Source organism: Astatotilapia calliptera, chromosome 3 (assembly GCF_964374335.1).
Source record: "Astatotilapia calliptera chromosome 3, fAstCal68.1, whole genome shotgun sequence".
NCBI lineage: Eukaryota > Metazoa > Chordata > Actinopteri > Cichliformes > Cichlidae > Astatotilapia > Astatotilapia calliptera.
The window spans coordinates 67998215-68011984 of NC_137424.1; the positions used below are offsets into that span (position 1 = coordinate 67998215).

The 13770-nt window shown below is 43.4% G+C and overlaps 1 long non-coding RNA gene across 1 annotated transcript; it reads left to right on the top strand.

Annotated features, from left to right (window-relative positions):
- Positions 1–853: 853 nt before the first annotated feature.
- On the top strand, positions 854–3654 carry LOC145425669 (uncharacterized). Its single transcript, XR_013906395.1, has 2 exons — positions 854–1587; positions 1857–3654. It is a non-coding gene; the product is annotated as an uncharacterized LOC145425669 (long non-coding RNA).
- The last annotated feature ends 10116 nt before the right edge of the window (positions 3655–13770 follow it).

Consider the following 13770-nt stretch of genomic DNA (forward strand, 5'->3'; position numbering starts at 1 on the left):
AAATATATATATGAAGACACTCAAAATAAATTTCCTGTTGTTGTAAACTATTTTTTGCAACTTTTGTGTATTTAAAGTTTTGAGGGATAAGCCTCTTAAATTTCTCCAAGTAGAAATATATGTAAAAAAAAAACGATTTTCAATTTTTTTGTAGTTTATTGCACTTTTTTGGAATTAATATAGTTATTATGGACTTAATGCATAGATATTATTAAAATATGGGCTATAACAGTTGTACTGATGTATAGCATCTTGAAATGCTCCCAAAAATGGCACTACAGCATGTAAAAATATAATATAAGCTCTGGCGGACTTGGATCTATGGTAGGTCTTAAAGGGTTAAAAAGCAGTACATAACAAGTTTAACAGCAATGTAGACAAAGTAGATTCCAGACTATAGCAGACTTTGATCAGACTTCAATGTTAGTACTTTAATCTTGAGTGCATGGAGGGTCATTTCAATTAAGAGCCTGACTGTTTTATGTTAAGATAATAAAAGCTCTAATAAAGGACTACATTTAAAAAGTATGATGTAACTCTTTGTGTTTTGGTCTTGTGTATTTTCAGACATGGCATCTGTTGGTCCGCTGCTCCTGCTGATGATGTCAGCCTTTTTCATCATCTCCAGTGTGACCACGTCTCCGTCTGCTGACCAAAGCAAACATGAGAAAGCCCTTCGGGAGAAACTAAAACAAGGCAAGGAAAAACTTAAAAGTGCACTAAAAAATAAGGAGAACCTCAAAAATATTGGTGAACCTTTTCTAACTTTAATCACAGGCATTGGGAATGCGGTAAAAGACACTAGTCATGATATTCTTAAATCTGCTACGTCTGTGGTTAATGTTGTGCCAGTGGTAGGTGCTGTATTTTCTTTACTAATGACAATAGCGATAGTGATAGACGAACATGTTAATGACAAATCATTACTGAAAGATATCAAGGAAGAATTTGAAAAAATCGATCTTAAGCTTGAGAAGCATCATCGGGAACTAAAGTGGAACATCTGGGCAGCTGCAACTTATTCTAAGCCAGAGATGAAAATTAGGACTGCCTGGACTGAATACAAAACACTGCTGGGCAGTCTCGCTGGGGCTAAAGATCAGGATGAAAGGAAAAGACATGAAAAAAGCTTTATAGAAGCCTACTCAAAATATGAGAAAGCTTCTCGGGAAATGGGAGAGTTGCTGAAAAAAACAGGAAAGAGCTTCATTAATAACCTCGGGGATGAACTGGCTGAATATGTTAAATGTCACGAGAAGGAAATCATAGAATATACTTATCTCATTCTTACACTTATCTTCAAGGGCAACATGATGAATCAATTCTACTACAGACTGAAGAACATACAGTCTGAAGCGAGAAATGATGAGATGAAGAAGAACGTATATGTGTAACAGAGTTAATAATACATATGAAAAACATGCACTTACCTGTTCTTAATTTTCATTTTAAGTGTGAATTTTATCTTTTTTTTTTTTTATTGTATTTTATTTTGAAAACCCAGAAACCGGATCTCACCCTAACGTTTAGAAGCTGCTAAGGCTTCCGCTCCTCACAGCGCGCGCTTGCACTGTGAGGGTAAGTCCGGTAATGAAAGGCTCTGGCATTTTTATGGTTTCTGGTGTGAATGTTGTTACATAAGTTATATATGTCAATGTATATAGGTTCATATTGATATTAGAAAGTTTCTGTGTAACTGAAACAAAGGCGGGTTGCTGTTAAATAGTGTTTCTGCCGTATTTATGCTCTTTGGCAGTTAGTCTTTGTCAGCCCCCTAGTGGTTGCTGCGCATAGCAGGAAATGTGTTTGGATTTACCGTTTTTCTGTGCTTTTTGTGATGTTGCTTTACATTGTAGGAGCTACAATTGCCGGTACCACCAGAAGACACCTGTTGAATGTGTTTTATGTCTTCTGCAGGTATGTGAGCTTGTTAACAGCCATTTTGTCTGTAAAGCACAAGCAAGTGAAGATGTAATGCGCTATTGTTAATTTGTCCACTAGAGGGAAATGTTTAGTCGGTGGTATTTATGTTTATCCTGTTATTTTGTTTTATACGATTGTGGAATGTATTTTATTAGTCATAAGATTTCTTTTGTATACAAGCTCAGTATGACAGACTGTAAAATGGGAGAAATTATTATTTTCCACCTTTTCTTTATTAAAAAGTTAATTGTAAGTCTGTTAACACAGCGCGCGCTTGCACTGTGAGGGAGCTACAATTGCCGGTACCACCAGAAGACACCTGTTGAATGTGTTTTATGTCTTCTGCAGAAGTAAACTGTGAAAAGCCAACCCTTCTGAGCGTCTGTGATTCTTGAAGAGCTGGAAGTGTTACATATGAAGCATTGGCAGCAATGTTTGAAATCCAAAAACAATGCATTGATAGCAGTATGACTTATGTTAAACAGGACGTGAAACCACTTATTGATAAATCTAAAAAGCGTGATGATTTGGCACAGGAAGTCTGGGATTTTCTGCAGAAGACATATGACAGGTATGACTGGATGGTTGTTGGATTTATAACCAAAAAATCCAGACATAAAACAATTAAAACCCTGAACAAACACGTGCTGACAGGATTCCAGGATGTGTCAACAGATCGCATTACTGTGGCCGTATCCAGACAGGTGAAAGGGACTCAAAGCAAAGTACAGGAGGTCAGCACAGTCATTGAGAAGTGTATTAAAAAGAAAGTTTTGTGTTACAAGGTGGAAGAGACACTCCGCAGATGTGGGGAAAAGGTGGCAGGAATTCCAATGTCTCAGACTTACACAGCAGTCCACGCCTATACTAGAAAAGCTCACCAAAGCATCAAGGCAAAGGAAGCTAACCCTAAAGCTAAAATTGAAGACCCAGCTGATGATGAAGATGAAGTCAATGCTGCTCCTGAAAACCCTTCAGATCAGACTCCTTACATTTACACAGGGGAGTGTGAGAAATCTCCAGGGGTCAAGCATGGAAAGTTTGTTGTTCTGATCAAAAGTGACGAAGAAATGATGGGAAAAGATCCGTGTGCCAAGCAGGACTGTGGGCAAAGAAAAGGCAGAGGAAAATGTGTGAAAATGAAAGACATGTTCCTTGGAATTTGCCGGTGTAATTATCCATACTATGGGCTTCACTGTGAGAATGACATAAATGATTATGCCATAGAATTAGAGAAAGAAGCAGGGACACAGAAAAATAAACCAACAGTGACAGGCAAGAGGAGGCGAAACAAGAACTGAAACAGCAGAACAGACTTCATGAAGTGACATGAGCTTCTTCTCTAAAATGACATTGAAACATTCGGTAAATCATCTTTTTCCTCAGACTCAAAGTATCTAAGAAACCAAAACCACATTTCTGAATGCGACTAACACTTTAATCCACTGCTCCATTCTCAGTTACTCAATCTGTTTGGATCACATGTTTGTGGCTGATGTGCTCACCGTCACTAAGACTAAAGCTGATTTCATGTAAACACAGGCGGTTAGAAAAACACCAGAGTAGGCTCTGATTGGTTTGAACCTCCTCTGAACATTGTTCCCTTCAAACAACCAAAGTCAGTGTCCGAGATCATGTTCACTTCATGAGATTTTCTGCTGTTCATGTTTCTTTGAGCAGCAGCTGATGATGCACAGCAAAATCTCCAATAAAGCTTCTGTTTCACTGTCATACTTGTGTCTCTGATTTGAATACTCACCTTATATCCTGTCAGTGTGTCGTATCACTCATTCTAATGCACACTTTTAATGTAGTCCCTCCTGACTGGGGGAGTGGAAATTTCTAAGGAAATCCAGATTTTTATTTTGAGTGAAGTGACCCTTAAAAGTTCAGTTCACCTATATCAGCTGTAGGTTACAGCTTAAAACACTTCAAAAACACCAACCTTCTGTTGGATGGACGTGTTTTCTGTCCACTACACTGTAAGTCAGTGCTTTCAAAAAGTTCCCTTTTCATTGGAATATACGTACAGATTTTCAACATCCTAATATCCTAACTATTAAAAAGAGTAAAACACTGACACCATTAAAAACTAAACTAAAACAAGAAAATCCAGTCTGGAAAGTGATGAAAAATACAGTAAAAGGTCAAATCTAAACAAAATAATTCAAAAATATTAAACTAAAACAATAGTTTAACTGGTTTTATGTCTACAGCAGATTTACTGTTTGAATATAATTCAGAAACACTTGACCCCTGTTTCAATCCAGGCGCTCAATGTTGACATTGTGGAGGACTATAAATACCTTGGAGTACACATTGACAATAAACTGGACTGGGCTAAAAACACCAAAGCACTTTACAGGAAGGGCCAGAGTCGCCTCTATCTTTTGAGGCGACTGAGGTCCTTAAACATCTGTCGGAATATGCTCAGGATTTTCTACAAGTCTGTTGTGGCCAGTGCGATCCTCTACGCTGTTGCATCCTGGGGGAGAAGATTGAGGGTTGCTGATGCCAAAAGACTCAATAAACTGATCCGCAAGGACAATAATGTTGTGGGGATGGAGATGGACTCTCTTAAGGTGGTGTCAGAGAGGAGGATGTTGTCCAAGATGAAGAGGTTTAGTGTCTAGACTGGCTGGGGCGAGTGGAGGAACGGTGGCGTGAGAGAGCAGCTTCTGTTTTCCATCCTGAATCTCAGGATCAGATTTTATTGTCCTTGTGCAGCTGCAGTGCAGTGGTTTTGTTTCTGTATTCTGAGGACTGATTCCATCTAGTGGATATCTGAAGACACTACACAGGTTAGTTTGTATGAAGTTCATGGGTCATGTGACTCTTCTCCCACAGAACATGATGCTATGAGTGCCACCAACCTCAGAGAGGTAATCAGACAGTGACTAAAAATCTATGAAAACATCAAAATCTGACAGTAAACATTCTGAGTTGTTTGAACAGGTGTTCAGGTGTGTTCTGTTCATACTCTCCATCACTAAGACACGCTGAAACAGGGTCGGAGAGTAAATATGAAAACATTAGCTCAGTCTACATGTAAAGATGATCTGAGGTCAGCAGGAACAGGGCAGGTGTTTCAGAAGAAAGGTGCTGTAAAACAGCAACAACAAAACAAATGTGTCTAATAAGCAATCTTATTAGTATTACTGATGCTCAGCAATGAAACACAAAGATATTACACACTATTACACACTATTAAAAGCAGTAGCGGTTTTTGATATGGGCGATTGCCCAGGGTGGCATCGATTTTGTTATTGACCAAATACTTATTTTCCACCCTGATTTACGAATAAATTCTTTACAAATCCTACCATGTGGATTCATGGATTTTTTTTTCACATTCTGTCTCTCACAGTTGAAGTGTACCTCTGGTGCAAATTACTGACCTCTGTCATCATTTTAAGTGGGGGAACTTTCACAATCGGTGGCTGACTAAATACTTTTTTGCCCCACTGTATGTCTGATCACAGACAGTGGAAAAATGTCAGTCTTAGTTTTACTGGATCTCAGTGCAGCATTTGATACAGTTGACCACAACATTCTTGCATAGTTCCCATTTCTGTATAGCTGTATATCTCAGATTCCTGTAAAGTTATTTATTTCATATTCTGTATAGTTTTTCATATTTATATCCTGTACATAGCTTGTACTCACTACAGCCTGCACATACTTATAGTTATAGAATATTCACAACATACTTCATACCGTGTACATTATAACATACCATAATAGACCCATTTCTGTAATATACTCACATATCTATATTATTGCTAATATATATTGTAATATATCTATATCACTAAAGCACTTCTGGATGGATGCAAATTGCATTTCGTTGCCCTGTACCTGTGCATGTGCAATGACAATAAAGTTGAATTCTATTCTATTCTATTCTATATTACTCAAACGACTGGAGAACTGGGCAGGTCTTTCAGGAACTGTACTAAACTGGTTCAAAACATACTTAGAAAACAGGAAATACTTTGTATCAATAGGTAACTTCACATCTGAGCAGACAAGTATCACATGTGGAGTTCCCCAAGGTTCCATCTTGGGACCCCTTCTGTTTAACATTTACATGTTCCCACTGGCACAGACTATAAAGAACAACAAAATAAACTATCATAGCTATGCAGATGACACACAAATATATATCACAATGTCACCAGGAGACCAAGGCCCTGTACAGGCTCTTGGTAAATGCATTGAGGAAATTAATGACTGGTTGTGCCACAATTTTCTCCAGCTAAACAAAGACAAAACTGAGGTAATAGTCTTTGGCGCCAAAGAAAAACAATTACAGGTCACCAGAGAACTTCAATCTATACACCTAAAAACCACAAACCAGGTGAGAAATTTGGGTGTAGTGAGGGATGCAGACCTAAACTTAGAAAAACACATTAAGACAATAACAAAGTCAGCTTACTATCACCTCAAGAATATATCAAGGATAAAAGATCTGATGTCTCAACAGGACCTGGAAAAACTAGTCCATGCATTCATTTTTAGTAGGCTTGATTACTGTAACAGCATCTTTACAGGTCTACCTAAAAAAATCAGTCAGACAACTACAGCTCATTCAGAACTCTGCTGCTCGAGTCCTCACTAAGACCAAAAAAGTGGACCACATCAGTCCAGCTCTGAGGTCTTTACACTGGCTGCCTGTCCGTCAGAGGATAGACTTTAAAGTTCTGATGCTGGTCCATAAAGCTCTGAATGGTTTAGGACCAAAATACATCAGTGACCTCCTGACCCAGTATGAACCTTCCAGATCCCTCAGGTCATCTGGATCCGGTCTTTTATCAGTTCCCAGAGTCAGAACCAGACACGGAGAAGCTGCATTCAGCTTTTATGCTCCTTATATCTGGAACAAACTCCCAGAAAGCCTCAGATCAGCTGAAACACTCAGTTTATTTAAATCCAGGTTGAAGACTCACCTGTTCTCAGCTGCATTTGAATAAAGCACCAAATCCACACTTTTAAGCTTAAATTTCCAAACTAACATTTTAACTACTGATTTTATCTATTGTTCTGATTTTATCTGTTTTGATTTTATATACTGTTTTGTTTGTTTGTTTGTTTGTTTGTTTGTTTGTTTGTTTGTTTGTTTGTTTGTTTGTTTGTTTGTTTGTTTGTTTGTTTGTTTGTTTGTTTGTTTGTTTGTTTGTTTGTGTCATGGTCCTGGGTCATTGACCCAGCGTTTTGTGTTTATTCTGATTTGTATTAGTTTAGGGGTTAACCTGAAGTTTGGTGTATTGTCAGCCCTACCTGTGTCTGTCCTTGGTGCTCTGTTCATGTCCCCGTGTTGTGTTGTACATCAGTCTGTTTCCTGTTTTATTTTGAAGGCTCGTGTTCTGGATTTCCTGTTCTGTTCTGAAGGTCTGTGTCTGTTGTTATTGTGTTCAGCTTGTCTCCTCCGGTCCCCATGTGTATTAGGTTCAGCTGTTCTTCCCTCCTGTGTGTGATTACCTGATTACCTTGTGTGTGTATATTTAGTGGGTGTCGGTCTGTGTTCGTTGTCGGCTCGTCTGCGTTCCTCCGTGTATCGCTGCATTCTATGGTGTTTCGTTCCTGTCTCTGCGTCTCTCTGCCCCGCACCCCTTTTGTATGGTCTCAGGTTTGTCTTTAGTTTCTCCCAGTTTAGATTTGTAATTGCTCATGCTGAGTTGCCTGTTTTTGCCACCACCACCTTGTAAATAAACATCACTCGTATCATCAGTTCGCTGCATCTTGGGTCCTCCCTTCCCTCCACACCACACGGCTCCCTCCGCCAGCCGTGACAGTACGAGCCGACCAAACATGGACCCAGCAGCATTCGCACCTACCCAGGAGTTTCGGGAGGAAGTAACCGACACGGTCGCAAGGTTGGTAAACCTGTGGCTCGAGCAGGAGGGAGAAGAGTTCCACCGCGCTGTAGAAGCCAGGCTACAGCAGCTACTCTCTGCACACTCCTGGCTGCTAGACTCGCTTCACCCGCTGGCACAGGACTTCCTCCTTCATGAGCTGCACCTTCACCCTCCAGCCGCTACCGCTTCCCAACCCAGCCCGGCGGTGAAGATTTTGCCCGGCCCGCCGGAGGTTTTGCCCGGCCCGCCGGAGGTTTTGCCCGGCCCGCCGGAGGTTTTGCCCGGCCCGCCGGAGGTTTTGCCCGGGAGGAAGCGACGATCACGCCGTCGGCACATCGCCCCACAGCCGGAGATTAGGACTTCGGAACTGCCGGCTGTGGTGAGTGAAAAAGACACTGTTGTGACAGCTCGTGTGACTGTTTATTCCGGGGCTGTGTTTGTTGAGCCAGCTGCCCAGCCGGTAGCTCGGTTAGCTGCCCTGCAGCCGCTACCTCAGTTAGCCACTCAACCGTCACCTCCATTACAGTCACAGCCAGACCTATAAGACACTTGGTTACAATCCATAGCTCAGTCAATAGCTCAGTTGGCAAGAGACTCATCAGCCTTATCATCACCTATTCAGCCATCATCTTCACCAACTCCTCCTGCACAACAAGTTAAGTCCATCCAACCTGGAAAGAACTATTTTTCACCTGTTCATGTCAAGCAGAGAGACACACCACATACTGTAGTAGTCAGTCCGCAACAGCTGGCCAGCCCAGAGACTGTGACGCACTCCAGGGCCTCCCCAGAGGCTGGGTTCCAGCCCCCGGCCGACTCTGGACCCCTGGAGGTTAAGAAGCCAGCTGAGGACTGTATCCGGCTGTCGCTGCCTGAGCTGAGTCAATGCTCCGTGCAGCTGCAGTCTGCCTTGTGTTTACCAGAGGCCCGTGCGCCTGCTGGTTCTGACCCGTTCCTGCCAGAGGCCCGTGCACCTGCTGGTTCTGACCCATTCCTGCCAGAGGCCCGTGCGCCTGCTGGTTCTGACCCGTGCCTGCCAGAGGCCCGTGCGCCTGCTGGTTCTGAACTATGCCTGCCAGAGGCCCGTGCGCCTGCTGGTTCTGACCTGTGTGTTCCAGGGGCCCGAGGTGCCCACTGGTCCAGAGACTGTTTTCGCTGGGGGGCCCGAGGAGCCCGTCCAGCCTCCTGCTTCGCCTGCTGGGGGGCCCGAGGAGCCCGTCCAGCCTCCTGCTTCGCCTGCTGGGGGGCCCGAGGAGCCCGTCCAGCCTCCTGCCTCGCCTGGCCCGGCTTCAGCATCATCGGCTTCAGCTTCGCCTGGCCCGGCTTCAGCATCTTCGGCTTCAGCTTCGCCTGGTCCGGCTTCAGCATCATCGGCTTCAGCTTTGCCTGGTCCAGCCTCTGCTTCAGCCTCGTCTGGTCCAGCCTCTGCTTCGGTCTCGTCTGGTGCTGCGACGGCCACGCCACCTTCGGGTCCCGAACTGCCGCCTCGACATCGGCGGTCATCTGCCAGGCCGCTGGTGGAGCGTCATCGTCAATATGGACGACCTCCTAGACGCCGCCGCTGCCTTCCGCGTGGTCGGCCTCCAGACTTGTGTCATCGCCGCCGTTGCTGTCCGCACAGTCGGCCGCCTGAACGGTTTCCTCGTCGCTGCCGTTGCTGTCCCCACGGTCGGCCGCCTGAACGGTTTCCCCGTCGCCGCCGCTGCCGTGTGCACGGTCGGCCCCCTGAACTGCCTCCGCTCCGCCACCGCTGCCTTCCGCTCGGTCGGCTTTTGGAGCTGTGTCGCCGACGTGTCGCGGACTTCTGAGCTGTCAGCCTCTGGGCCGGCCTCCTGAACTGTGTTGTTGTTCTTGTGCTCCAGCATGTGTGTTTTTGTTTTGGTCAGTTCCCTCGGTTCGCTGGAGCTTGTTCTGTTCGGTGTTGGTCCCCTCTCTCGTACCACTGTGTGTGTGTCATCTTTCTGCTCCTGTAAAAGGAAACACATGGGTTCATCTGCACCTTTGTCAGGTGGGGGTTAGCTTCACACAATCATGTTCAGTCAGTCAGTCAGTTATTTTAAAATTCTTACTCATTCACTCAGTGGTTCCTTCTTTTGCTAATTGTGGAAATTATCATCGCATTCGTTTCCACGCTCAGCAAAACGACGTTATTTCAAAAAGAAAAATAATTTAGACTGGATTTCCTCGTTGAATCCTTTTTGGGGGGGACTCTCATTTCCTAATTGTCCCAAATAAGTGGCTTTCTCCTGAACCCATTTTAAATGTGGAGAAACTCACTTGCAACAATTTTCTTGACGACGTGTAACGCTTTTAATTCCCGACTTGCAGATCTGCTCAAAGAAAAGAAATTCACAAGCAAAAATCAGTGCTTGTTCAAAAATGAAAAATAAAAAATAACAGAGATTATCAAACCAAACTCTCAGTGCACTGTGAAAGTATCAAAATAAAAAGGCCTTGTTAAGTCATGACACAAACTCCTCATCATCTTCACAACAGGAGAAGAATCATCAGCTAGATTCACTCCAAACCAACCATCAACTGCACAACACACAACATAACCCTAATGTCATATTAGCTATGAGTTTAATCACCCGGTCTGTGCTCTTCACTCATTTAAGCCACAGATCTATTTTATTCAATTTTTCCTTTTTCCCTTCATCATAAAACATGTGACATGCTGTCATGCACTTCACAAAAGACGTTTGTTCTGATGTATTCAGAGTTGTGTATCTAAATACAGGATTCACTCGCACATCAAAACAGGAAACTCAGTGTTTTAGAGTCTCCACTCAACACACAACAACTCCAACACATCTCATTCACTCGTGCTAGAATTCAGTCACCTTTCATTAATCTAAAACCGATCAACTAATTTGCATATCAGCTATTAACCCACTAAGTTGACAGGACGACAGAAAAGCATGTTCAAAATAGTATCACAAAAGACAATTTCCCTCATACAGTAAATTACATGTGCTGCCTCAATCAAGCAGGAAGCTTCTCCCAATTTACCATTTTAACAACTAAATTTATTGTCTGATCACTGGTTGGTCAAACCAGGATCTTTTTTCCCACAAAAGTTAAACTGTTGTCCTGCAACCTGGAGAGTCAATTTTTTGCATTGGATACATTCAGTATTTAATAACAAGTGTCTGCTAAATTGACACTAATTTAACACTGATGAAAGATAACAAGCTAATTTTCATTGCATGGGTGTTTGTGTTATTAGGCAGGTCTAATGCATGTCTGTGGAGCTGCATCTCCAGCAGAGCATGTTCTTAAAGCTGCCTTTCCTACACATTTCTCTGCTATTATTTAATCATTTCTTAACTAATGTGCTATGAGTCTTCATGAGTCATTTTGTGTTTGGAATTGTTAGTAGGGTTAATGCATGTTCTGCTTGTGTGTGTGTGTGATTTTGTATATGTTTCTATTTTCGCAATGTTTCAGACTCCGTCTCAATTTTCCAACTTAAGCAGTCAGTTTTCTTTTCCCCAGGTTTGCTAACCCAAATTTTGATTTCCCACATTAAATAATTCCTATGTGTTCTCACCTAGTCTTCTCACTCTGTTGTCCTCTCACTCTTTTGTCCTCTCCCACTTCAACAGTCCCGGCAGTTCTCCTTCAGCTTTGTCCTGTCTAGTAGCTGAAGTGCTGCTGCTGCCTTCTTGGGCGACTTCTTAGCAGCTGCTGCCGGTTTCTTGGCTTTGGCCGCGGCGGGCTTCTTGGCTTTGCTCTCAGTAGCCTTGTTCATCTTGAAGGATCCGGAGGTCCTGGTGCCCTTGGTCTGCACCAGAGTGCCCTTCGCCACCAGGCTCTTGATGGCGGTCTTGACACGGGCCTTGTTCTTGTCCACATCGTAGCCTCCGGCAGCCAGAGCCTTCTTGAGAGCGGCCACAGACAGGCCGTTGCGCTCCTTGGAAGCGGCCACGGCTTTCACAATCAGCTCGCCCACGCTGAGGCCGACCTTCTTGGGCTTGGAAGTCATCGTCTTCTTCTTTTTGGCCTGAACCTCGGCGCAGGGCGTGTTTATGATGGAGCCTTTCCCACCACAGCGCTGGCACGTTGAACGCATCATGAAGGGTCCATTTCTTTCATGTCGCTAGCCGCATGTGGCTTGCCCAAGTCACTCAGTCCTTTTTGAGCATTTCAACATGCTGCCGCCGCAGACCCTGGCCTCAGATCCAGCAAGTTTAGCGCGCTGATCTCCAAAAAAGTCCCGAAGGCCAGAAAGACGTCAAATAAGTGTCTCGTGCTGAGAACTCAAACAAAAACTCCTCTTCACGCTGCCATCTTGCTCGCCCCTCCGTGAAATTCAACCAATCAGACAGGAAGATGGGTTTGCTTTCTTCTTCTGCTGCTGTTTATCCACATTGCTGCTGCTTTGCTGGGACTTTTTGTGCTCAGGACTTGCTGCTGTCTCTTTATCATGGAGCTGCATTTCTTATCTTCAGGGAGGAGTGAGCTCGCTTGTGAGGTTGAGAAACACATGGCACTGTAAATAAGTCAGCCAGAAACTTGGCCTGCATGTTTCCAATGGTGTTAAACTATAACTTTCTTCCGACTGCTGCATGTGGAAAATTGATTCAGGTCTGCTTTTCACCTGAAAATGACAAACTAAGACATGTTCATTATTATCATCACTGCTTAATCAACACACATCTCTCTCTCTCTCTCTCTCTCTGTGTTTGTGTGAACAATCCTTTCTTAAAAGCAGAAAATGACATTGTAGTTGTTTTTCGGCTGATCAACACAAAACCTTTTTCCTATGATTATTTTTCATCTACAATATAAATTCTCTCTCTTTTTCACTCTTCTTTTTTTTTTTTTTTTAAATAGCTGGTGACCTGCAAAATCACCGCTCTCACTCACAATCAGAGGCAATCACTTTTGCACAGTGCACAAAAACACTGTGATGTCAGACACATTCACACTCACTTTTTCATCTGCATAAATAAACCATATGGCTGGAGATATGTGCCATGGTGATCCATAAGCATGATCACCAGTTTATTTAATTATTTTTAATCCAACAAAACAAATAAACAAAAACATGATGCTGATGCTACACACACACACGAGTCAAGGTGCAGAAAAACTGCTCATGGAAACGCTGCACACTCTCTGTTTCCCTCTCTTTGAGTAGGTCTCAGACAGCTCTTGATCTGATAATGTGTAGCTTGCTCATCAGCTCAAAAAACAAAAACAAAACTGCAACGCGACATCACACAGTAGTTGCATGCTCTGCCCACAGTGGCAAAGTCTTACACTTACATATTCAACACAGCTTCTCCATCATGTATTTTTAGATGTTTCATACAGGGTTGAGCATATTAGTTGTTTTCACAGGTGTGCTCTATATCTCAACAATGGCTCATAATAAGACGACCGTCTTCCACACAGGTCAAGTGCCTCTATGCACTTCATGAGTTTAAATATTTACCTATATCACTTCACCTCACATGTCATTGTACTGAATTTAAGCAACCACAAGCTTAATGTAGATTACTTTTAACAACTATCCACCTCAATTAAATCTATGGTCTGGCACACAGGCTGCTGTCGATCAGGGCAAGCTACAGAATAAACATTGTGTCAGCAAGGGGTGGGGGGAAAGCCATTCACCAGAGCATATCTTAAGTGCTGCTGATGTGGGCTGGCCTTCTCCACAGCTCTCCAAGGCTGGTGTGTTTTCTGAAAACTTCTAACATTTGAATCTCTTCCATTTATAAGCCTGCGATTAACCGCACGGCTCAGGTCCGCGTGACCGCGCTCGCGTGAACCCGCGCAGCTGTGGAGCCGTCGCTCTCTCTCTTTTTTACATAAATACTTTGTGCTGCCAGGAGCAAAGTCCAGCACAAACGTCTGTCTCCCTCCGACTCACTCTTGGTTGCTTAGAAACCCATGATAACAACAACAGTCGGTGTCACAGACCACATGTTCTGCTCCGCACACACTCACACAACAACAACGACGACGACGACAATGA